The 26,290-nt window shown below is 40.4% G+C and overlaps 1 protein-coding gene across 1 annotated transcript in view; it reads right to left on the reverse strand.

Moving 5' to 3' along the window:
• Positions 1–25,680, reverse strand: part of MEGF11 (multiple EGF like domains 11) — a 257,722-nt gene extending 232,042 nt beyond the window's left edge. Inside the window, exon 1 of the mRNA XM_065641517.1 lies at positions 25,622–25,680. The gene's annotated coding sequence lies outside the window, so the exon portion shown is untranslated. The remainder of the gene's footprint in view (positions 1–25,621) is intronic.
• Positions 25,681–26,290: the final 610 nt, after the last annotated feature.

The raw sequence follows: 26,290 nt of genomic DNA on the forward strand, positions 1-26,290 counted from the left end.
CCACAAAGACCAAAAGCCCTCTGTTGGTATATAAAAAACTGCTGTGCTATTGAGTAAAAGCTTGGCCTGAGTTGGAGTCCATTAATAGCTATCTGTACTAGAAAGACATTCATGTATTTTTGTTTGTTTCTGTTCTCCAGTTCCTATCCTGCTAAAGAGAGCCAAAGGCTAAATTGTGCTGCTTCTAGTAAAGATTAAATAGCAAGCAATTCAACTTCTGGCACTACACTTTCAAATACGAAAGGGGTTATGTCATGCAAAAAGAAAAGGGTTTTCTTTGGAATTGTGCATTTTTCTTTTTCATTACATAAGGACAGGGAAGGGTTGCATTTTAAAGCTCTGCAACATTATCAAACTTTGCTACAGTCACACTGTTTGAAAGAAGCCCAGTACATCACCAAAGCTATGTAGATATTTAAAATTATATAGAAAAAATAAGCTATAATTACTCATATAGGCAGTGTATATTACACCTATCTACACAAACATGTGCACAGATCCACCTCATGGTACTGAGGGAAAAAAGTCACTTTCACACACTGGTTGTTTACTATATAGAGTTATTCAGTGAATAGTAAGAAGAATCTGAGGTACAGCAAGTCAGCAAACGAATCACAATGGGCAGGTTTTTTATTTCAGTCACACTGTGGTAAATTCAAATAATTGTAATGAAGTCAACTGTGCTGCTCCAGACTGACCCACCATGAAGCAGAATAGGACAATCATAGCATTAATTTAGCAAACTGGAAAGATACATTGAGATATTTTTGCAGATATGGTGATATATAACTTACATCCTTCATTAACAGTTTCCATTCAAGGTATTTAATTAGCGTTATGATAAAACTAACCAAACTGCATACTGTGCAACACACAATCTAAATTGACTTTGCCGGCTGAATAGTCAGAGCTCTCTGACAGCTTTGTGACCGCTTGCAATTCTAACGGCTAGTCTAGCAATTAATGTTCTCTCATTAATCACTACTAATTAACTTCATTGATCCTTAACACTGGGATTTCCACATCAAAGCATGCTGCAAGAAGCATCACATTTGTTATGATATAATATTCAGAGGAAACGAAATAAAAGAAGCGCTGTGTCAGGGGACAAAATACCATTTAGAGCAGGATGTTAAGTCACATCTAAAACTAGACATTGATCTTAGCTTTCTTTTTTTAACTATGCCTGCTCTCTTAACCTGGAAGCAACAACTATTTGTTACATGGACGTATGATATTAAAAAAAAAAAAAAAAACACCACAGAAAACCACAACAAAGTTTAATGAACGGCCGGCAACGTTGCTTTGCAGATACACTACTCTCACATAAACTCTATCACTTCAACTACGCAGCCCCACATTTCCTGAAGTTGTTATTGCAAACTATTGACACAGAAGTCACCCTGGGCAGGGCTGAGTGCATCGCTCTGAGGTACAAGAGTAATCAGCAAGCCCACCGGGGTCATTGCCCTGACTGCCACAGTTCTCTTGTCCTGCAAAAGAGACACAGGTTTGACTCCTGATATACCGTGCACCTCCTCACTCACACGTGGTGGCTCCCAGCCTGGCCAGTGACACGTGGCAGTTCGCTGGAAGGGCCATGTTGAAGGTTTTTAAGTAAGGATTTAAAAGATGTCAAGGTTCCGCATCTGTCAAATCTGTAGGAATAGAAGGAGCGGGGAGATAAAGATTTTGGACAGTTTCTCTAACAGGTATCTGAACTTCAAATCATAAAATGCGTATGAGAAGAGAATGCAAGACAATAGTAATCAGGCATGAAGACTGATTCTCTGAAGATGGTATAGCCGGTTAAGAAAGGGCAAACTATCAAAAGGAATTAAAGTTACACTGTATTGTTAAACTAGCTTGTGCAGTTAGATCAATATGGCATTGACAACATATTTCTGTGCCAGGAACGTACAATAAAAGCACAAGTTTCCATTGCAGCTGGATGTTCTCAATAAAATATAAGCTATCATAGTGCAAAGAAATGAAGGAAAAAATATTATGCTTATTTCTTAAAACAATATTTTAATAAACTCATGACCTGAACTGATTCTATCTAGGGGTTGAAAGTGGTCCTGCTTGTCACCTGGCACTGATTTACTGTATGAACTTGAGCAAATCATATTCCGCACACAAGTCTCAGGCTTTCCTCAGGCTTATAAATTTGAAAACTGGTCTTAGAGATTTTTCTTTTTATGAAGAGCTTGAGAAGGGAGCACGGTATTCCAGGGTGCAAATGAGGACATCTTACAGCATCATAAATCATCAATAAAATCAAAAATAAATTGAGTGATAAAAAAGTTCTGTATCCAGCAAACTTTTTGATCTTCTTCCACAGGCTAGTTACAGATGGTTTGAAGGTGATGCCATAAAGCGCATAAAAGAATATACTTTCTCCTGAACTTCAGCTTAAAACACTAACAGAAAAAGCAGCAGATTCATGGTGTACAGGAGCCACCAAAGTTCTCCCAAATGTTCCATGAAGGCTCTGCTTAGCTTTCTGACCAGGGGACATACAAAGAGGATGCACTGCACACCGAGCAACTCAGGGATGCTGTGGCAGCCAGAAAAGCCCAGTATGAATTCTGTGCAAGAAAACATACAAGGATTTTCAAGATCAAAAGTTGTTCATTTATGAAGTAAATACCCAGTACTGTCTCTCAGCTTCCTGTCTCGAGCCTTCGGATGATGCAATCAACAAGGCTGCCTTTGTAGTTTAAGTTCTGCTTGACTGTACATCAATGAACTAGATAGTCCTGAATCATCTGCTCTTGTCTGCAAGTGGTGCTGAGGATTTATAGCTCTACAGCGGGAAGTCAGGAGTGACGTGTACGGGCAAAGTTGAAAAGAAGAAAGACAAGGTCACCCACAAACAGCAGTCCTGAAAAAAGCAGAGTAGTAACATTTTAAAGAGAATTAATTATGGGAAAGATATTAATAAACATATCGCAGAGCTTCCATTATATCCTGATCATTAAAACTGTTATCAGGCATGGAATGGAAAGGTTTAGGTCTATTATCACTTAGCTCAGTATTTGGTGCATAATTTCAGTGTTAATTTATTTAGTGTCCAAGAACCAAGCCATAACCTGCCCTCTTTCCCAGCAGAGGCTCCAGGACTCACCGCTGGAGGAGTTCAGAGCTCCGGGCTGGATGTGGGGGCACGCAGGGGAGCTCCCCACAGCTCCTGGTAGGGGACAAGGCACAAAACACAGACCATGTCAAAACAAGAGGAAAGGGAAGTCACAAATTAATGCCCTTTCGACATAAAGAGAGAGATATTGCAGAAAGCTGCTTTTTATTGTACTGTGCTCAAGCGAACCAAGGGTAGATCAGATCCTGAGTACCTGTTTTTTGGATACTGTGTTTGAAACCAAAGATAAACAACCTTCATAGGAATGTCCTGAGTTGGATGATGCAGTTGCCATTATTCAGTTAAGATTCAGATAGTGGGATTTTAAAGCTCTGTCTTTTGCAAATCTTCTCTGTGGCCTTGGGATTTTCATATGCATTTCAGATGGCTCAGCTCTCTCTAAAGTTAGCTGCTGTATAAATCAGAGTTCAGTCCAGGAGTTCACTTACAACAATCTTTTCCCATTGAAATCAATGGGGCTTTTGGGTCTAATTAAAAATAAACACATATTAAATGCTTTCCTATAGACCTACAAATTGCAAAGCATTGCCAAAAATCCACCTCAGGAAAGTCCCCTTGTTCAGGTTCAGGGTTCACACTCCTGTTTCAGTCACTCAGACTGGGCCCTCTCCTCAGAACCTGTGTGGACTAATCTGGGAGTGACTCAGTATTCCCCATTTGGGGATGGAGAATAAGGCTGACAACAGCTGCCGAAGAAGAGGGGGGGGGGAAAAAAAAAAAAAAAAAAAAAAAAAATCACCAACTCACTATCCTCTCTGGTTTTTCTCAGTTACATTTCTTTCCCTGACCTGCTGCCTCCATGCAAGTTTTGCCCCCATGGAAACGAAGATCCACTAAACCCATTTTTTTCTATTGTCTCAAGATAAAAAATCCTCATTGGACATCCTATCTGAAGTCTCAACCCAATCTCAGAGATTCATGTCGTATCCAGCCTCCTATGTCATACCCACGTTGCTTTGGCTATTCTTTTGTTCTCAAAGGCACTTTGAGGTGGCTCGTACTGCGAAAAGAACTGGAACGATGGTGTATCTTTGCCAGACGGGAACGCAGCAGAGGGTGGGGTGAGCAACGCCTGTGAGCTGGAGAGGTGGACAAGCCGGGAGCTTTTGCCAATTGTACAGAATGTGGTACATTTGCCCCAGGAAAAAAAGATGCTTTGCAACAGCATAGCGTAATTTTTGTTGTGCTATGAACCAAATAAAGATCTGATCTCCAACGACATTCCATCAAGAGCAGGTGAAGTAAAGAATTGACTTAACCAGGCAGTGCCAGCTCAGCCCTCTTAGCAAGCACCAAACACCCCACAGTGATCCCCGTCGGACGAGGCGTCTTTCTCCGATTCAGAACAACGTAAACCCATCAGCTGAACATAAAATCTTGCAGGTAGCGTTATTCTGGCCTATGTCCGTCCAACAGTGGGTGTCACATTCTTCATATAAGTGTTTGAGGACTCACCGCAAAACCTTGCTGGGTGTGGTGTCCAAGAGACACAGATAAAAAATGCTTTAGATATTCACCTAATGCAACCGCAACTTCAAAGAGGGAGCTTTTGGTAACAAAAGAAACATTTCCAAGATCATAGCACAGCTCTGTGATACAAACATTCTCACTTTGATCTGAAATTATTTAACAAGGTTGTCACAGGCAAATTCACCTTTGTAACACTCTGCTGCTTGAAAAAACCGCACCACAAAGGGCATCAGTTCCTGAGCACGAAAGAGACACAGATGCTAAAAAGGTCTCCAAAACCCAGCAGATTCCTACTGTACCCCAGCACTCACCATTTAAATTACTGGGCTTGCACCTGATTTCATAAGGTTCACAATCCAAGTCTGTATTTGATATGCAAATTCCAGTATTACTTCGTGTATGTACAACATGAACTAAAATTGTTACGATTTCCAAATGCTAGAAACAGAAGCTAAAAAAACCAAATAAAACACTTGCCCAAACTTCGTATCCTTCAATCTGTTCAGATAGAGTTTTTTTTACCGGCTTCTGATCAGAAGTAACTACATCTACATCTTTAACATCCACAATTTGCAACAAGAATTAACAATTTGAAATCTAACTCTAATTTGTCCCCACCAAGCAGACAATAATAGCTGCCCATACCTACTAAGCACTGGGTTTGTAACTCACTGCAAATTAAACCTATCACAGCACCTGGAATTGGTGCTGTCATCAACATTTTCTGCAGCAGAATTAGTTTTATTGAGGCAAGTGGTCATGAAGCATTTAGAGTAAAATTAAAAAAAAAAAGTTTTACATCACTGGAGCAAAAAAAACATTTTATAAAGTAGAAAATAATTTGACCATATTATAATGGTTAAAAGTTTCACTGCAAGAACATGAGAATTTTAAAGTACAGATCACTCACTACAGAGTCCAATGGCATAACTGAAAAAATCCACCTGACAGTCATTCCATATTAGAAAAAGAAATCATCTTCCTTGGCAGAAGTGGAATTCTATTAATTATTTGCATTTGTTCGCCTCAAAAGGGGAAGGATACTAAGAATGTTTGAGGTAAATCACAAATATTGCAGCAAATTAAGACAATGCCTATCAATAAATGTACACTAGTTCCATGCTTCATTAAGCAATGTAGCTTATATTGGTGCCACATAACACGGGAGCAGCACAGAAAAATGATGAGAGGGGGGCATGAAATCAGATAATTCATGACGCATTTGAAACTTTTTTGATTCCAGTTGGGTCAAAAGAGTTGTACCACCAATGATTTTGGTCCAACTCTGATATATTTGATTGGTAGAGGCTCAGAGCAAATGAGCATGTGATTTGTAAGTGAAATATAAAATAAGGTCCAAATATACTTGCATAAACTGATTTGGATCTATGAGTGACATTATTTTCTTCGGTGTTAAAAACAAATTCTCACACTCAGCTAGCATCTCTGAAGAGCAAACACAACAAACATCTTGTATCTGGAGATATTATTGCCGTTCACAATCTCACATCTAAGTCACCAACCGATTTCATTTCTATGCCAGAACAACCCTGCAGGGAGGAGGTCACTGGGACCTTAAAAACGGTTGGAGAATATTGATTTCACCAGGTCAGAGTAGAAAGCTCCAGAGTTTAGGAAAAATAAATGAAGACGAAAAAGACCTTAACTTCGGTTTACATTGCTTCATATTGGAATGGTGACCAGATCAGGTTTGTATGGTGATAGATGTTTAACGTTACGTACTAATTTCAATACTTATAACAAAGTCTTACATGATGATCACTCACTATCAATCCCCCGTGGCTTGCTGACAGAACACTAACTACGGCTGGGTGTAATATGTTTGTAATATGTTTGCATCGGGGTGAACCTGAACACAGGCAGCTAACAACATCTAAATTGCAAGACACCTTAACAGACCGATATCTTTATTAATTGCATATCTTGCCAATGAAATAAAGATTCATCACAGAAGTGATGGCTCAGGTTTCTCAGCAAATTTTACAACTGCAATATTATTGTTTACATTCAATTAATAGTTCCAGTTTTAATGCCACTGTAGGCTAATAGCATTAAAACATTCTTTTAACTTCCATTCATGAAATTAAAATTAATTAAATAAAACTTAAATGAATTAAAAGCCAACATGTGCATTGATAGGACACATTATGTCATCAGTTCACAAACAATGTTTGCAACCATGTACAAAGAGGTGACAAAATAAAGCAGCATCACTGTAGAATATTTACAGGAAACATTCCAGTAAAAGTTGGCATGAGCTGACCCTATGTAGTTTACAACAAGTTCAATGGTCTGAGCATCTCATGAAGACAATTAACACACTTCATCTAAAATGGTTACTGGTACAGCACAGATAGCAGTGAAAACTAGCCAGCCTTTTTATTATTTTTATTTTTCCCAAATAAACACAATGGTTAGTATGAAGAATACATATGAACACACTTGTGACTGGAATGAGCTGCTGCAATTATTCCTTCTAGTGATTCCTTTTATTGTGTGATCAGAACCAGCTCAAGTAATTAATTTTTAGCTTTCTGTGCAACTACTAATAGCTTTGCTCTGATATTCTCCAGTAACGTATTCTGCCTGTGCTCGAGGCATGTTCCCCTCAGATAAACGGCCTGATCTCAGCTGGAATACACACAAGGACTTGGCACAGAATAAACATCCTGTTCCCGTAATCAATAAGCAATATGAAGTAGAAAAATCTTTCGATAAATACAAATATTCTATATCAGGCAGCCTAGCCAGATGTAAACCCCATGTCCCTTTTGTTTTCCAGATTATTATGCCTTCCATAAAGCTTCCCCTATTAATTAATAATAGATATGTTCTATATTCTTTTCATTCTCTTCTTCTATTTCCAACCTCATTGTCCTTTTTCTACAACTTCTGAAAATGGTTTGGTACTGACAAATTTTATTGCAAGGTCTCATGAGGTAATTATAACTTTATTTAAAGAGGTGCTTTTGGGTATTGGTGTGGTTTGGGGTTTTTTCATTCTGCTACTTGCTTAGAAAAAGACACATGAATTTACATTAATCCTACAACTCCCATTACCTTTGTTATAAAGAGAATACTGACCCAAAGATCTAAAAGAAGCTGCTGATGTTCTACTTGCTGCCATGTATGCTGTGCCACCTGACATACCTATCTAAATATATACCTACCATGAACACTTTTGTCAGTAATATGGAAAAAACCCAATCATTCTTTAACCAAATGAAAGAAATACCCGCAGAACCAAAACCCCAGAAAACAAAGTGTATTGAATATTCAAATTTATATGTATATAAACACGCACGACCACAGCTTCTCCTATATTTATGTGTGTGTATCTATCTCCTGTTTTCTCCCTAAACTCCCACACTCACAGACCTTGAGAACAGTCCTTCTAATTACATGAAGAACTACACAAAAGTGTAGTTGCCTTGAGATTTCTCTCACGTAATGGAGGATTTCAATATTAAATATTTCTTAATGATGACCAGGACAGCATCATTTAAAGTACTCTGAGGTTTCAGGTGATGGTTCAAAGATAATCCACTATAAATTATCCCTACAAAATATGTCCTCATTTTCAAAAGGGGATATAACTGATGTAAATCTTACTTGTCAGTCAATTCTACACTTATATCCAAAGAACCAGTTGTTTCCTAAAAACATGAGGGTCGATGCAGCCAGCAAGTACACCCATATATGATTTGACTGACTTATTTTCAGTGACTTGAAAATATGATTTTCCATGTTCTGACAATGGATACATACATGTACACCTGCTACAGGAATGTATATTTTAATATTCAAGCTGAGGCTTTGAGAACACCAAGTGGTATATGTTCTTCTCGATGTACTTACAAATTAAAAGGAATAATGCATGTAAACTTGGCCACAGCAAGAAGAGCCCTTATGTCTTATACCGGGCTGAATTTGATTATTCAGATAAAGCTTTTAATAAGATGAAAGCAGTGTCAGGTAAAGAAAAAAAAAGGTAACTCCAAAGCAGAGCAAGATCTTCGGTAATTAATTGTTTCCACCCAAAATCTTACATCAACAGCAATTCGAATGGTCGATGAACTGCAGCTCTAACTAGTTCCTAAAGAGAGCAGATGTTTTGCCCTAGTACTGGCTCACAGGCATTGCCGTCATTCACTGAAAGAACAAGGGTGCTGGCATTGAGGGGGACACTATTTCACCTCAGCATGAAGGAGCCTGACAATCACACATCACCCACCAAATTAAAATCCTGGTCCCACAACACTACAGTAAGGCAGGTGGAGCTTCTGCCTTCTCAAAAACGGTAATAAACATGTAACATCTTCATTGCAATGAACATTCCTTATTTTTCATCCTAAATGCTCACGGCCCGTGTGGCACTGAAGAAGTCAGTGAAGCAATAAAATCTTCAAAGGAGATCAGGACAAAATCTGACTCATACAGAAGGTTGGGGAGCAGGGAGTGTGCGACACGAGGTGCCAGAGCACTGGGAGGAAGAGAACCTGGAGACACAAACAGGACAGGAATATGTACAATTTATTTTGACAAACTTCCTGAAATAGCCCAGGAATTCATACAAAATGAGACTAAAATACAAGCTAAAAATTAGAAACACTTAAAATGCTTTGTGAGCTTCCATGAGGAAGTGAATTAAGAGAGGTACTCTCAAACTAAATTAAAATTAAAATAAAAATTTAAATCGAGTGTATTTTCTGTGACAAAGCCACAGTAGGTTCTTTTACCAGTGGCCCAAAACATGGCCCTTGTGTGAGGCACAAAATTTCCTCCAGGCACAGGACATTCAGGGGAGGATATTTCTGGCTCTAAGTTAGAAGTTATACAGTTGAACCAAGATTTTGTATTTAATTTGAAGCTGACTGGAAAATGTTATTGAGTTATCTCCTAAACAGATTGAGAATACAGCAGCAAAATCAAATCATGGGATGAGTTTCATGCTCTCTTAGAGTAGTGGTTTAAATTTGCTAAAGTTAATGGTGTCTCTGTTGAATTACATCAGCTTTTTAGCTCTAAAAGAACATACTAGTATAAACGAAAATATTTTCAACTTCTTATCAGCAATCTGCTTTTCAGTGGCTGCAAGGCCAGAAAGGAAAACTTGTTTTAGACACAGCCCAGTAAACCAAGGGGACTCCTGCACTCTCGAGAGGCCACAGCTCAAAGCCACCAAAGGGCCTGAAATCCCACTGGATTCCTTGTAGTAAACAAAGCCCAGGCACCCCAAACAACTTTTATCTCCAAATCTTCTGAATCTCCTTAAACATATCACAGTCGTCTAAAATCATACACGTTCTATTTTCTGGCCTATCGCTTTGACTGATGCTGAGCTAAAAGATCCTTCTAGAGCACCTGGTATCTGACCATTTATACACAGAATAGACTGAGAGCAGCAAATGTCTTGGTGTGGCACTGACTGTCACATTTGGATGGATGTCCCAAAACCACTTTTCGTGGTACAAGCCCTCAATGGTCCCACCTGCAGGTCTCTCAAACTCTCTCTTCTGACTCAGTGCCATAAATCAGAGAATGAAGGGCTGGGAATCAGTAAATCTCTACATTTAGAATTCCACTTTCTGGAGTTGCAGCCAGCCGTAAGCTCCATGAGCAAATTCTTTGTATCACTGCTTTCCATTACTGGCAAGCACAGGTTTTCCCTGGGATTCATCCTTATGTTATCCCCAGGGAATGAAGTAGGCTGCTGCGGGATTTGACACGTATGGATGTCTGTACCCACTCGTGGCATCATGCTGGTCTTGCCAAAACCAGAATGCCCCGACAATGCAATGTGAAGGGAATAACAAATGGTAATTAATTGCCTCAAACAAATGGCTCTGGCTCGAGTACTAACCATTTTGGTTATACAACAAATAAAAACACCTTCCTAGGTGGTAACCCAATTCATGAAGTTCAGCAGAAAAAAAATTGATAAACAAGTTCTTTGCTGTCCTGCACTCTTCTGCCTTTTGAATTTTGTGTCAGCCTAAGGCTTTAGCTGATTTCTACACGCAGATAGACAAAAGCCAGCTAAAGAATACCCAACTTTCCCTCCCCTTGCTGCAAGCCAGAGAGCAGCAACATGGGAAGCAATCGCCTTGTGCCTTCAGAGGAGACAGAAAGATGCTCTTTCCCTTTGCTTGTATTTCACAATGGAAAAGCTTGTAGGAGTGAACTGACACAAAGGAGAAAGCCGAATTCCTACCCGTTAAGAAACTGGTTGTTGTTGCAGGTATTTGAAAAATAGATGAAAAAGAGAGGCAGTGGGGATTGGGTTTTGTGCAATTAAGATGGAAACAAAAAGTTCAACTGTCTGCCTCCATAGGCGTGTTGTTACAAAGGTTATTTAAACACCAGGCGTCCCATAATTCATGTGCAGTTTGGCCTCCGTCACCAGCTTCCCTGGGGTTTTCCTGACCTCTAATCTCCGAAGCACCACAACACTCTAACCTGACCATCCAAATGCCACAGGCCATGAAATTCGGTCAAGACACCTCTGTGTCCAACCTACCGACCCCTGCGTTGCTGCCGCATGTCCCACAGACACAGCTGCGCTGTCCTGAGCGTCACTTCGGCATCTTCAGCACCAGCATCTCCCAGCCAGATGAGGCCACGGAACAGAACTCCTGACGCCTCCTCACCTCTCCTGCTATTTTCAACCACACAATCCCAGCAAAACCACTGAGCGCACTCAAACTTACGTAAAAACGGAATTTGGCTCCATCGTTTTCTTTTCTATCGAACATGTTTTGTTTGAGCATAACAAATCAACACAGTGTGATGTAAACTAGCTGGTATTAATCAGAAGTGTACTAAATACCCATTTGACATCTGCATACGTTGTTAGGTTCCTGCCTGCTCTACGTGCACAATTTAATTAGATGAGTAATAAATGTGTCAAATTTATCAATGGTGTAAAACATTTCACTGCAGTGAATTTACATCCTTGATTTGTATTGTTCACAGATGGCTTATTATGGCTGTTTACCTATTTATCCTAAAAAAAAAATAAAAATAAAAAAATCTTCTTCCATTTGTATTCATTTGTTCAGTTTTCCAGGAGGGAAATACAATTAACCACAAATAAGAAGAAAAAATTCAAAGTTGACGATAAGATGCTGTTTTAAGACAGTTCAATTACACTAAAAGCATTCTCTCTTTGTTGCAACAGCACTTTGAAAATTGCAACAGGCGTAATGTGAAAACTGAATCAAAAGTTTGAGGAAGGATTTTCCACATATTGTAATTTCCTCTGTTGAGCAGCGATTGAGTTTATACATAGGCAACAGAAATTACCTGTTAGAATGGTTTCCTTCATACAGTAAGGAAAAATATTGAAAAAGGAATATAGCAAAGCAAACTCCAGTTTGCAAATACTGGTCAGCAGGATTACACACAATCTCAAAGCTGATCTTCTCTTCCAGCTCAGCCACTCGAGCAGCCTCTTTCTCGGCACCAGCTCCAGAAAGAGCCCAGGAAAACGAAACGAGGAGAATACTGTTGGCAGTGTTGCTGCGGGCCTGGCCCTGCTACAGCTGCAGGCCCAATACTGGACGAGAAGAGTTTTCAATCTGCCCCAACACAGCCAGCGCCACTTTGTTATTGCACATTCCGGTACTGAGTTCTTTACTGGGAGAAAGTCTCAGCAATTTACTTCCTTCCTACCTCCCCAGGGGCCAAGGTGTACGCTGATGTGTTTGAAAACCTGTGCTCAGGTTCCTACAATGTTAATCCAAAATGCACTAACTGAACAATTCCTTTGAATTGAATTGGGCTGGAACCAGGCCCAATAAACTTCTCTACTTTCAAAAATCCTAATAGAGAATAGAATTGACTAGCACCAAAGTTTATTACACGGGCACTGGCCACAAATGCATTCAATATAATCAAGTTGCTACTCTTCATATTTTAATTATAGGAAAAGCATTGTAAAAGTCAGACTTCCATTAAAAATAGGCAGTTTAACAAGACCTAATAATAAAATTTTTATCAATAGGAATATTCAGAATTAACTTTCTGTGTACAAATTAGATTTTAAATAGCAGGTTCATCTCTCTGGTGATCTAATTTAGGTTTTGGTATCAAACTGTTTCAAACACATAAAAACCTCCTATGGTAAATTTTTATTCCTAATGTTTTCCAGCTGGTCTCTAATAACTATTCCTAATTGTACTTGTTAAAAAGTAGATTTATGAATCTCAATTAGACTGGTTTTACTTATCCTACAGTAATTTGCAGTACCAACCAAGACCATTTCAAGATAGAAAAAAGTTTTACGTGGGTAACAGAATAATTATGAAAATAAAAAAGAAAATGCCTTTTATACAACTTCATTCTCAGTAATTCTATTTCAATAATCCCAAACAGAAAATACAGCATGCAATAATCATTTTGGGAACTTTGTTCATTCCACAAGATACAAGGTACTTTCATTACAAGGATATTCAGCTTTGCTCATGTGCCCTAGTGTGAACATAAAGATTTACATCGTTCTCAGTGAATCTATTTTAATGTTCTTCGCAAACTTAATATCCTGATTCAGCAAAGTATGGAGATCCAAGCTTAATCTAGGCACACACTCAAGACCCTGGTCCACGTAAATTTTCCTGAAATTCATGCAGAGCAGCTTCAGCAAAGTTGTTCAGTGTATGCTTATCTTTAAAGTTTAACGTGACTAAATCTCCAGCAGGCACCCAGTTAGCCAGTTCACTAACTATTCTGCTGAACAATGTCCAGTGTTGTGAAAGAAAAGTTACGATACATCCCTGCAAAACACCAGCTTCTCTCCCATGACTATTACATAAATACCAGTTCTCACTTGGCCTCAGTATAAACATATGCTGTACAAAATTTTCTGTCCTCTAACTGTGAAACATGTTCTTCAAGAGCTCCTTTACATCACCTGAGCTGCAGGACTTGCAAGAGGGCTTCGGAAGCAGACATCAAACAGTATCAGCCACATCTTTGCATGAGTGTTATCCAGCACCCCCTGAAACTTCGGCAAAAATCCATGAACATGACTATGTGCTTGCCCTGCCGTGTTTACAAAAGAGAAAAGCTTCAATGGTTTAATAGGAGAAAAAAAAAAAAAAAAGAGTTATGACTGGCATAAACTGTTCTAGACTGAAATATATTCCATATTCGTGAAGAAACTTCTGCTACAAACCCATTTTTATTACAGTCTCCTACAAGTTTCCCAGATGGCCAGGTAGTAGTAGCCCTTGGTGGTCACCATATGCTCTGCAATTAGGGAGTCATGGCTCTGATCAACATTCAGATCTCTGACAAATGCCCACGAAACCAGAGCTGGAGACCAAGACCCTTATGCATCAAAGAGGGGGAAAAGAGGCTCTTCTGTGGCAAATTCTGAAAGTCAAAGTTGTTCTATCTAATGTAATAGCCATGAACATTCTCCTTGAATGCCACTTCTGGCCAAAACAATGGACCCAGTTTTCTTATTTCTGCAAGTTTCTGTTCATTGCTAGGCTGAACACAGACACAAGAACACTATTTTTACATTATATTACAGCATTGTCTGTTGTTGCAGCCAAACACCTTGGCTTGAAAATGTGACTTCAGATATGTGTTAAGTAATGCATGATAAATTCTCATCCAAAAATAAAAAAGAAAAAATAAATGCTGGAGTACATGCAAAGCTCAGCTCTGGGCAGAGAATAGTTAACACTTGCCTGCTGTCCACTCAACATTTTTCTTAAAAGCTACTGTGAAAAAAAAATCTGATTTCTCCCCAGAAATATTATGATTGAAAGTAGCAACTTGAAAACAGCAATGTTTTTATGGGCTCCTGTGAAGAGGACTCTCCAGCGCTCAGTAGGGCGAATCCAACCTTCTCAAAAATACTGATCCCATTATTCAGTTTTGGTAATTAAAATGTTTTCTAAATGATTGTTCCCCAGCAGGAGGAAATTGATTAATTTTAATGCATTATTGTATTTTAGCATGGAACAACTTCTTTTTTTCTTTTCTCCTCCTCCTGTTCCCACTATTTGCAGATGAATTATTTAGATGTGAAGATTTGTCTACTGTATTTGACATGAAGCTTTAGGGAGTAAGTGGAGAAACCCAAGGAGTGCCTCATCATTTGCAAGTTCAATTTCTTTCTATTTGGATATTGATTAGCAGAGCATATATTGTGAGGAAGTGGCGTGACTAAGGGAACATAGATCTAAATGTGACTTTAACAGAATTTACATATTTAGACACAAATTTAGGGGTTTCATTATATGCTGCTTTTTAAAACAAGTTGGGGGGGTTTTGGAGTTTGGTTATTTTGTTGGTGGTGTTGTGTTTGGTTTTGTTTGGTTGGGGTTTTTTTTGTTGGTGGTTTTTTGTTTGTTTTTGGGTTGGATTTTTTGTTGTGGGTTTTTTGTGTTTGGTTTTTTGTTGTTTTGGTTTTGGTGGTTTTGGTTGGTTGTTTTTTGGTTTTGGGGTTTTTTGTGTGTTTTGGGGTTTGTTTTTTTTTTTTTTTTAAAATCAGGCCACAGAATCTTATTAAATTGAAATACATTTGAATAACACTATGAGTACCACTTACAAACGCAGTGCCTCTTATTTAGGCCCAAGTTCTGAATCCTTTAAAACACACCCTAAGTTGGTTTTGGGTTAGGCTGTTGTTCACTCACATGAGCGTTAGAAAAGTTTAAGCTAATTTCAAACACTGCTGCAAAACTAGATCTTGTCCCATCTGAAGCAAAGAGATACATGTATCTTACAATTGTATCACAGCAAGCAATACTTTAAGTAATCAAAATTATTTTGTGTTCGTCTTTTGCAGTACTTTGAGTAGAATCAATGCTGCCTCAGCTGACCTAAAATTAAAGAGTTTATTGAAACACTGTTTCTCCTGCTCCCAACAACTTTTTCCTTTTTACAAAGGCTTCTGTTTGATCAGAAATTAGAAGGAAAGTCCAATATTATATATCCAATACGACCTAGTTCTATTTTCAAGACGACTCCAGATAGATGAGAAAACTGATATATAATCACATCTTCTGGAATGAAACTATCATCATCCAACTGCACAAAATATAGCAACAAGACTCAATGGCAACTGATAGCAGTCACCTCCATAAAATTAAGAGAAATGAGCAGGGCAGACTGGTCTATAGCTAACACAACACTAATTTGCCCAGGGATGCATGTAGTACTCACTGGAACTTTGCACAGGATCTTGGAGTACTCTACAAATATGTTAAGATAAAAAAAATATTAGGAACATTACTATTCCCAGAAAATATAAGGCACTGATGTCAGAGGCATTCTTTGACAAAGCCAAGAACAGGCTTCACCTTCCCTGATTCTGCAACACATCTTTTTCTGGCAGTAGATTTATCCAATAAACAACAGTAACCATAAGACTTATTACTTAATATCAAATTTAGTAAAGTGCTTGAAGGTCTCGAGCAGAATGACGGCCTATATATTACATAAAGACACCTAAAGACACTGTTTGTCCTAAAAAACTTCCTGTCCTACATATTTCTGATGAAAGTCTCATCTCCTAAAGAACAGCAAGACTTCCGTGCAGTTGAAAATCCCGACTGCTAGACTGTCCATCATCATGGGCTTGGTTTGAGTTCAGGTTTGAAACTCAGCTCTGATAGAGGCCAGAAACGATAGAATTATGTCCTTCACCCAGCAAAGTTATGAATGTTTGATACAATGCACTAGTGAGCAACAGAGGCTACACTGTATTTTTGGCATACATTGTACAGATTTAAGTCTTGTGTACAATTAAAAAAAATAATATTACAGTATGTAGTAGAAAGGCATGAAGACCACCTTATCCTATTTCCAAAGGGCCTAGTATCTGATCCCTTTGAGTAATTCGTTTTAGCTAGATGAGAAGAATTCTTTGTCCATTATGAACTCCTACGTAACGAATAACAAGCTATTATGCTAATACAAGAAAATACTTTTATCAAAGTTGGTTTGGTTTTGGTTGGTTTGGTTTTTTTTTAATGACAGGCAACATGCAACACAAGACTACTTTTAATTCATACCCAGATGTCCAAGATGTCGGCTGGGAAGAAAGAAAGAGCCTGACTACCAGCTGGGGTTTCAGTGTGAAATGCAAACACTCAAGCACCGCTCACTCTTGGAGTGGGTCAGACAGTCTGAACAGGGATCTGCTCAGAAGATCTTTCTCGCTGTGGCTTAAGAATTCACCTGAAGTGACATAACTTTTTTAAGACTGCATTCTTCACACCGCTAACAAGAATGATTCATGAGAGCAGATGGACTAACCCTCACACACAGGGAGTCAAGCTCATAATTTACAACATCGCCTCCTAACAGTGATATTTTTATGCCGGCTGACTTACATGATTTCTTCTCCAGAACTCTAATGCAAGACTGAAGACTTTATATTACTTTACATTTTTCCCACACAATGTAATAAACAAATTGTAATATGGAAAAGAGCTACTTTTAAATGAAAAAAGTAACCTTGTTGTAAAGAGAGTCAATGCTCCTAAACGTGTTCACTGAAGTAAATCCAGTGCTAACAAATGTATAATGTTCTCTGTTGGCAATGGCAAAAGGAGAAAAAAAAGCTCCAAGACAATCCAGAAGCATTAACAAGAACTCTAATATCATCTTCTAGTGAATTCAGACCTCAGTTTACACAAAATCACAATGTCTGCCCTGAAGTTTATCATCCAGTGCTAGGTAAGCAGTGGGTGGATCCTCCCCTGCAACAGGCAGCACCGTGCCAACCAGTCTCCTTCCAACTGCAGCATAATACAAATCCTTCTGTATATTAGACCACCATTATTTACTATAAATTAATATTTTGTAAATACAGTTTACCACTGTTCTAATTTCTGTGACTTATTCCCAGTAGCCCTCACTGCAGAGACTGCACCTAATCACTCCTCATTTACTATGCAAATACATCCTATAGGTACTGATGTCTTTCCTTTCAAGTGCATAATACATAATTAATAACAGCTATAACGGCACCAAAGACTCCAAACCAAGAGAACTTCGCACTGTAATTTACACTTATCACCACTAAAGAAGATTGATTTGTTGGACAACTTTTCAAGTTTCTTGCAGTCTTCTGGAACAGTGATTATTAGTAGTTCAAGTCAGGGACTGCAGTTACTAGACTTTGCTCCTCAAAACAAAATTCTACATAACTAAGTACAATAATATTTCCTGTTATAACATTACCTGGTAATAGTTGGGGCTACATCCAAAAATCCTCTTTCAGGCAAAGCTTACTGTAAGATACATGCACAGTTCTGTCCTGCTTTAACACTACAGCTATCAAAACCCATCATCTCTAAATTAAAGCTCAGAGTAACAAATGATAATTTTCACATTTGTTCATTCATTCATTGATAATAAAGCTTTTAGTCTTTTTACTTTTCTTCGCAAGTGAAATGGAAACTAGGCATTATTATGAAAAGGTAGGATTTATCTCACCAGACCTGAGTAATCCCAAAGTTCGACGCCCGGCCTGCTCTGATGTTCTGCTCTGAGGACCAGCAGGCTACCAAGAACTACCTTGATGTCCTTGGATGGAGAGGACAGGCATCATATTCAGAAGGCAATTCATCCTAAAGGTGATACCAGCTGCAAAAACAAGCCCGCAAATGTCTCATCCCTTTGCAAAGAAACACTGGTATAAAACTCTTCTTGCCCTGGTGTTTCAGTGCACAGCAAACCACAGAATGTTTCGTAGAAGGCAATGCATTGTAACACTGAGAAGTAAATTTTCTGATGCCTGAATTGTATCTATAAAATAACTGATTGGCCCTGTTTGGTTGATAAAATGCCTGCCTGAAATATGCAGGAGAAAGGAAATTAGAAGAGGAGAAGGGATGAAGAACATTGCTACATTGGACATTTTTACTAAGTTTGAGAAATGGTAGGTGTTATAACTTTAATGGTTTTCATTTGCCTTATCCATTTTAACACACAGAAGTTAATATGATTTCAAATTAATCAGCCAGCACTTCTTTAAAGTGATATTTACAGCTTTTACATTTAAATAAAGGCAAACAAAAGTATAATTTATGCTATAATAATGACACATAAAGTATCATTGTTTTAATTCTGTAATAGAATTAAGCTAGCTGTGGCAAGTAGATAAAACCCCTTTGAATAGTGAAACATTGCCATAGTTTGTCTTGTCAAGGCTCCTGCTTCAAAGAATATTTATGATTTTACCGTTCCTTGAGAACCATAAATGACACAGCATGTCAATGAGACAGTTTCAATCTCAGCCTGGTTATTTCCATCCAGAACTAGAATATCATTCAGTCTCCATCCCCAGATAACCCCAGTCTCTCTCCTTATACTGCTAAAAAAGGGCTTAATACTGGACTTCCTCCTGAGAAAAACTCAGTACCTTGTGCTACCCCCACGACTTCACCAAAACTGCATGGAATGAAAATGCAGCATTTCACAGAAGTAAGAAAGCATGAACCAGACTCCGGTGTGCAAAGTGCAACGGCAGTTTTCTGGAGTGGCCGCCTGTCAAGTAGGTACCAGACTACGATGCACAACTCACTCAACAAACTGAGTGCCAGAGAAGTCACCTACCAGTGTCCTACACTGCTACCAAAAGCATGTTGGCTGCTAAATGACTTTACATTCTCTTTTCTTTTTCTACCGAGCTTATTTTAGAAAGGTTGTATATCAATCTGGAAAGTGCTGTGAACATGATGTTATCATAATGGTACCATATGCCAGTCAACTACTTACAAATCATCCATGCTTCCCTCGCTTGGGAGATTTTAAAAGCATGATAAAGAACTTGATTCTCCTCATGCTTACACTGGCTTTTTATCAGCATACTTCCATGTTTTACGCTAGTTTAAAAAAAAAAAAAAAAAAAATTGTACCAAACCCTCTCAAAACCTTTAAGGGCTCTTAAAATGGCTCTGTCAAATGACAGTTTTTACTGTCCAAGTATTTGTCTCAAAATGTCTTAAAATGGCTCTGTCAAATGACAGCTTTTACTGTTCAAGTATTTGTCTCAAAGACTGATGTATTAAAAGATTCAAACCCTATGAAAAAGTAGAATATGCTCTGAAAACACCTTATCTGGCCGTACAATCTATAGAAACGGGTTACATCCTTTAACCAAAGAACTTTGGAGCTTTTAATTTACCTTCCCTTTTGGCCCCTTAAGGAGGCAACTGTGAATTCCAATACTCTACCCAATAGTTCTTCTATAGCTTTTTCCTGCCTTCTTTGTTCCAGATAAAGTAGAATCTCATGTTTACAACACTCCACAAACCTTGCAAAAAAACATGTACCATAAGACTTGTGATGAAAACAGGAGGTTAGCAAAAGTCTAGGTCATAACGAGGAATTCAAGAAAAAAGGTTGAACAAGACTTCAGCTCCATATCTGAACTTAAGAGAACCTGGACACATTTCCACTCATATCTACCAGTTAAATTTAAAAAAAAAAAAAAAAAGGATTTGTTCACAAATTTCACACTTGACTAACCTTTAAGCTGTCATATTCTGGCAGTTCTCTGGTGCCTTTTTAACCCTTCAAGATATTTTTCAGAGTGACTATTAGAGCTCATCAATATTTTGGGTTGAAAAACCTAGAAAATGAAGTAGAGCACAGAACTAATTTCACTCAGTTACAACTGCATCTTACTCCTCTTCCAGGCAGAGCATTTCTCCAGCAGTGAATCCGATTTCAGCCTCATGCCTATTCATTCATCAGCCTTTATAGTCAGGCTGTTATCGGCAGAAATTCTTGGTGCCAGCTCTTGTTGCAAAGGAAGAAGTCAGACCTAGCAGTTCTGGCCTTGTTTGCAATCTGGTGCAAGTTGGAAGCGATTTTCTCTCCTGCTGCATTTCTGTGAGCAGGCTACATGGTGACCTTCATCTTCTATCTCTCTCCCTCTCTCAGAAAGCAGCTTTCATAGAAATTTCAATACTTCCCCTTAAGAGCAGCAGCCAGACAGGAGAAATGGCCTGAAGGGCTTAGCACTACTGTTCACATACAAGGGTTTGTAACACACTTACCTTAGAGAATTCTGGACTTATCTTTGGACACCCTGACTGAATATCTTAGAGTCTCAGGGCTGCAGCCCACTGTTTTACAGCTACCAAGCCCGATCTTCACAAGGGCACGGAATATTGTCTCTTCATTAATTTGGTACATAAAGTTTAATTCATAAGGTAAGGATCACATTTTGTAAACTCTTAAACAAAATTGCTCCTCTCTGTATGCATACACTGATCATAAATCACTCAAAGGAATCACACAGAAGTATCATATGGCAGAAATTATCTGGCAGCCTTTAAATCTGATTCTATCTGGGATTTGTCTCCTTTGGGAGTAGCTCTTCTAATTTTCTGCAAGCTTTTCATCTCCCCTTAACACACAGAACTTCCTCACTGAGGTTTCAATCAGTTTTGTGCAAAGAAAAGTACCAGTTGCTACTGCAGTACAGTCAGCCTGCATGGTACAGAACAATGAGGTTGAATTTTTTTCATCTTTTCCATTAACATCTGAACAACCCTTTCTAGGGATAACTCATTTATTCACAACAGTAATTGTAACTATTTCCTTGATCCCAGGTTTTACATATTAGTCATATGTGAGACAGTCAGGGAAGGACTCAGTTGCCTAAACAGGGATGCCAAGCACTATTTAAGACACCTAAGGAAAACCAAAATATCTGCATTGGGCATCAGATATGACTTGTGTCTCCCAGGACAACTGAATGCTGATGGAGCAGCAACTAGAGAACAGGTAGGACACCCTAGAGAACCCGAGCTGACTGTGAGACCTGAATCCTGCCTGCAACTAGTGTGGTGCAAAGTCCATCAACATCAGTGGAGAAACTCCCTGTGACTTCAGCTTTGAATTGGAACTAGACTGTGACTCTCGCAGCGCCACAGATATGCAAGGGGAGAGGGGCAGCAGAGGTCACCCCACGTGTCCCAGCGCTCCTCTGAGAGACGCGACCAGAACTGACATATTTGCACAAAATTACAATAAGACCAAAGTGTGTAAGTAGGTAATTCAAACCCAAAGGGGTACAGATGGATAGTGTGCGGGAATCCACCACACACTCTATGCACTGGAAGTACACAAAGGCCAATAGCAAGCACACACATTGCAATAATTAAACTGTAAAAACTAGTTCGGGCACCATACTTCCACACTCCCCGATGCCTCCAGCCCCTGTGTTTCAAGAAAATGAGCTTATAGCTTTTATATAAAGTAACTGTGAACTGTATAAAGTCTCCATTTAAACTCCCGCCCCAGAGATTTGCACAGCAGTGCTGCAAAAAGTAGTAATTGTACAGAAGCTTTTTAGTATGCAATGGTATGCAGCACTTCTCTTTATAAGCTGAACAACCAAAGTACTATCATAAATATTATATTTAAATAGTAGCTCAAACCACATGGTTTTGAAAACAATAACCAAGCACATGCTTTGCAGGAGCACAGAATTAGAACCGATTTCACAGACAAGGATAAAAGGTTTGCAAGAACTGTGATCACGCTATAGAGAAATAGTTTCTACAAGGTACATTCACAGTTCCAGTATAATTAACCGTTTCCAGAGATTTATAGTTTTCCTGTATGCATTTGCTTAAATATTAATTCTGCTGCCTAGCATTTAAAGGACGAAGGATTATTCAAAGTGAAAATGGCTGAATGCCCCATTCATAGTAAATATGCTTATACACATGCAACTTATTAAAAGACAGCATTGGCTTCTTTTTTATACTTTTGACTATTAATTTACATTTAATTGTAAAAATAAGAGATAAAATTAGTCTTTTTTCAATAAGTAAAAAACAGAATCAACATCATGCAATCTAATATTGTATATTTTACCTCAGCCAATTTTTAACTAAAATTACAAAATTATATAAAGTAGATGACTGACTGGAAAGAAAGGCAACATTGGAATTCTATTTTGAGAAACAGACAGTGACCACGAGACCATTTTCAATGGTTCATATAGTGAAACACTTTCACCATAAAACTTTTGCAATTCTGTAACAAATTTACTCAGGTATTAAGAAGATGCAGAAAGAAAACTAAGTTCAACAGTTTGAACACTGAAGAAGTCTCCATTGTTACTGATAAATAAGAACTTGTGCACTTGCATTGAAGCTAATTTTGCAAATGTATATTATCCTTGAACATTTGTCCTTATTAGTATGTATTGTCCTAATGCAAAGCCAGTTCAGGTGCCTCACATTAACTTTAATAGACTCCAGACCGGGTCCCATGAACATAAACTTGTTCATAAGCCTTTGAAAGACCAGATCCTCAGTCTGTAAAAGACCACATAAAACCAGATCCTATGATGAACCTGTTTAGTTGGTTTACTCACCTTTATTTAGCACTACTATAAGCAAGGCAATACACCTGAAATCATTCATCAGACATTACTCTGAGAGGAAAAACTTGTGGGATTTAACAACAAAGTGGACACGTAAGGAAGGTCCAAAGAGAGAAAGGGACAGAAAAGCTCTCCCTGCACTCTAATAGAAGTCTAAGCATGGGAAGGATTTGGACTGAGACTCGGCTATCCCAGGAGAAACCTCCACAGAATTATTAAGCCCTGTACTGTGAAGTAGAGACACAACATCCACTCACCTGACTGCTGTCACCAAAATATACAGTGACCATGGTGGGGGACAGGGGGCTCCCTCATTTGACAGGATATGGATGGGAAACAGGCTGCTACATTCTGGTTAATTCATATGCTACATATTTATGTTCTAAGCCAGGAGGTCGTACAGATATGAACTGCAGACTTCCTTTTAGTTAACTCTGGACCTTCTTCCTGCTGGGGTGGAGGGCAAGATCTAACTCCAGCCTTCACAGTATTTTGTGATCACAGGGTTTATTTAAATCTCCCACCCCGGTGATACTTTGAGAGATGGCTGCCTTCGTTTCACAAAACATTGACCCTCTGCCCACCCCTTTGGGCCAACCAGCTGCCAAGTGCTTGCAGATTAGTATTAATAAACACATGCATCAGAACTAAGTGCCATCACCTGAGGAGCTCAGCTGAGCATTGAATTTGGGAGCCAATGTCCTGACACTCCCAAACTTCTCCCTCTTTGTTAAGAACCATCTGGCAGAGTCCTTCCCAGCAAAAGAAGGGAACGTTTGGCAGCAGTGAGTAGCACCAGCAAGAGTGAGATTCCACCAGCTCAACCTCACGAAATTGAGATGTCACTGACACATTGCATCCTGCAACATCTCCCTTGTGCCTCTTCCTGCTCCAAAGTCCCCGTTCATCAGGAGTCCCGTTAAAACAGGCCAGGGAAGCCGCTCCACCCCGAGCAGCGAGACGCCAGCCCCACGCTCCACTCGCCCCACGCTCCACTCGCCCGCGCGGAGCAGCAGCCCGAGGACCGGGACACGCGGGGACCAAACCTGCCTCCTGCAACCAGAAGAAAGTTCTTGCCGACACAACACCCCAGTAAACCATGCGGTGGGGGGGGGTGCAGCTTCTGAGAGCTGCGCCGATAGGGGAGAGTCCTAATAAAGCCGTAAGATCTCACCCACGCACATATCTCCTAAATCAGCACTTCCAAAAACACCAACGAGAACCCCAATAAAGATCGAGGAAAGGGGCAGAAAGGGGAGGCTGGAGAGAGATTTGCCTTTCCCCGGGCTCGTCCTGGATGCCTGAGCAGCTCCAGGAGGAGCGGGGAAGGGGTTTCCTCCCCTGCAGCCAGAGGGTGCAGAGGAAGCTCCTTGCCCCGCAGCAGCAGCGCCAGGAGCAAACGGGGCGCGGGGACCTCCGCTGCAGGCACCCGAGCTCGGGCACCGCGTCCCTCGCAGCGCCCGGCTCCTGTCCCGACTCGCACCTACCTGGGCGGGACCCGGGGCCGGAGCCCCCGCCGAGGGGCCGGATCCGTGGGGCTGCGGCGGCGGCGGCAGCGCGACGCTGCGAGAGGCGGCGGCGGCGGCAGGCGGCAGCCCGGGCTGCAACGGCCGAGCCGGAGCCGCTCGCTCGGCTGCACCGCACTGCTGCCGCTGCCCAGCGCGGGGAGGCGATGCTGCTGCGGGGGACTCCGGGCGCCTCTTTGGCTCTGTTAGCAAAGTTACCGCGGCCACACGACCCACCTTAAACCCGCCTCCCCGCAGGACCCGGGGGAGGGGGAAGGAGGAGGAGGAGGAGGGAAGGAGGGAGGAGACGGGGGTGGGGGCTCCAAGCCGTTCATTTCCCAGCGCAGAACCAAGTCACAGCTGCATCTCTCGGGCTGTCGCTCCGGGATGCAGGGCTGGGTGCAGCCCCCGGGCTGGGGCCGCGCTCCGCTCCCCCTGGATTCTTGCGTTACCCGCGGTACAACAGGGGCAGCTTCAGAGCGCAGAAACTTTCCCGTTTCCTGCGGCGCTGACGCTGATTTTTTGGCTTATTCGTTTGGTGATGATCGGTTTGGCATCTCGTTATTTATTTAACCATTTGTTGTTTGGGGGGAGGGAGATCTAAACCTGAAGTGTTGGGGTTTGTGTAAGAGTTTTGGGTTTGTTTTTTTTTTTTTCCTCCGCCCGATTCAATTAAAATACTTTAAATAGACGAAAAGGAGAAAGAATCAGACCGACACCCGGGCATCCCAAGGCTGCCGCCCGAACAGTGATGTGGGAATGAGAAAGCAAACTCTGTAGCTGAGGCAGCGGGCAGGAGATGGGAGAGAACCCAGGCTCCCTGCCCCCCGCAGCTGCACGAACGGGATCTCCAGAGCAGAGACCTATCAAACTCCTCGGATGTGCTTAGCGGGAGATCATGCAAACTTCTGGACCCGTTTCAAGGCGGCTCGGTTTGCAACTCCACGCCGTGGTAGGGGCACGCAGGCGTGAGCGAACACAGGCAGCTCCGAGCGCCTAAAGCAGCCCCTGGATGGAGAGAAGCTGGCGAGAGCTGATAGCAGGAGGCCGAGGGGATGCTAATAGAGAAAAGTGCGACAGAAAATTTACCTCTTCTCTAGCATCCTCTACCGTCCAGAGCATCTGCCCTGGTATTGTCGAATCGTTGCACTCCTGCTGCTTTTTCGGGTGGTTCGGTGCCGCTGTATGCTCAGAGGGGTATCAGATAGGGAGCGAATTGCACCCCATGGTCGTCATTTTCTTCCTGAAAGATGAACCAGAAGTTACAAATGTATGATGATAAAAATCATTAGACTAAAATGCTTATGACAGGTGATTTGAACAGCTGCACGAACTTAGCTTTTAGCCAGCAATCTCATGCTTGCACAGTCTTTTCAAGATAAAATGCTCTATTTGTGTTATGCACTATTACTGATTATTTTCTAATTAGAATAATGTTGGCCGAGTTCCTGCTTTTTTATCATCTCAGTGTGTAAGAAACATAAAACCAAGTCCCTTTTTGATAACGTACGAAAATGGCTTATAGAACTTTTTTGTCATTGCAGCCACACAATGAATCCCCACATGGTACAGTATTTTATGTACACATGGGGCTGCCAAAATCCTTTGTCTTGCACCGTGTGTTTCTTGGTAACATGCCAGTACATGACCGCAAGTGATGGCAGAGTTTCAAAATGGATACAGATACTTTAGACCAGAATTGCTATCATAAGAGACTCCCTGCAATCTCTGTCTCCCAGAAGAACTTCCCCAGGTTCC

Source organism: Caloenas nicobarica, chromosome 10 (assembly GCF_036013445.1).
Source record: "Caloenas nicobarica isolate bCalNic1 chromosome 10, bCalNic1.hap1, whole genome shotgun sequence".
Classification (NCBI taxonomy): Eukaryota; Metazoa; Chordata; class Aves; order Columbiformes; family Columbidae; genus Caloenas; species Caloenas nicobarica.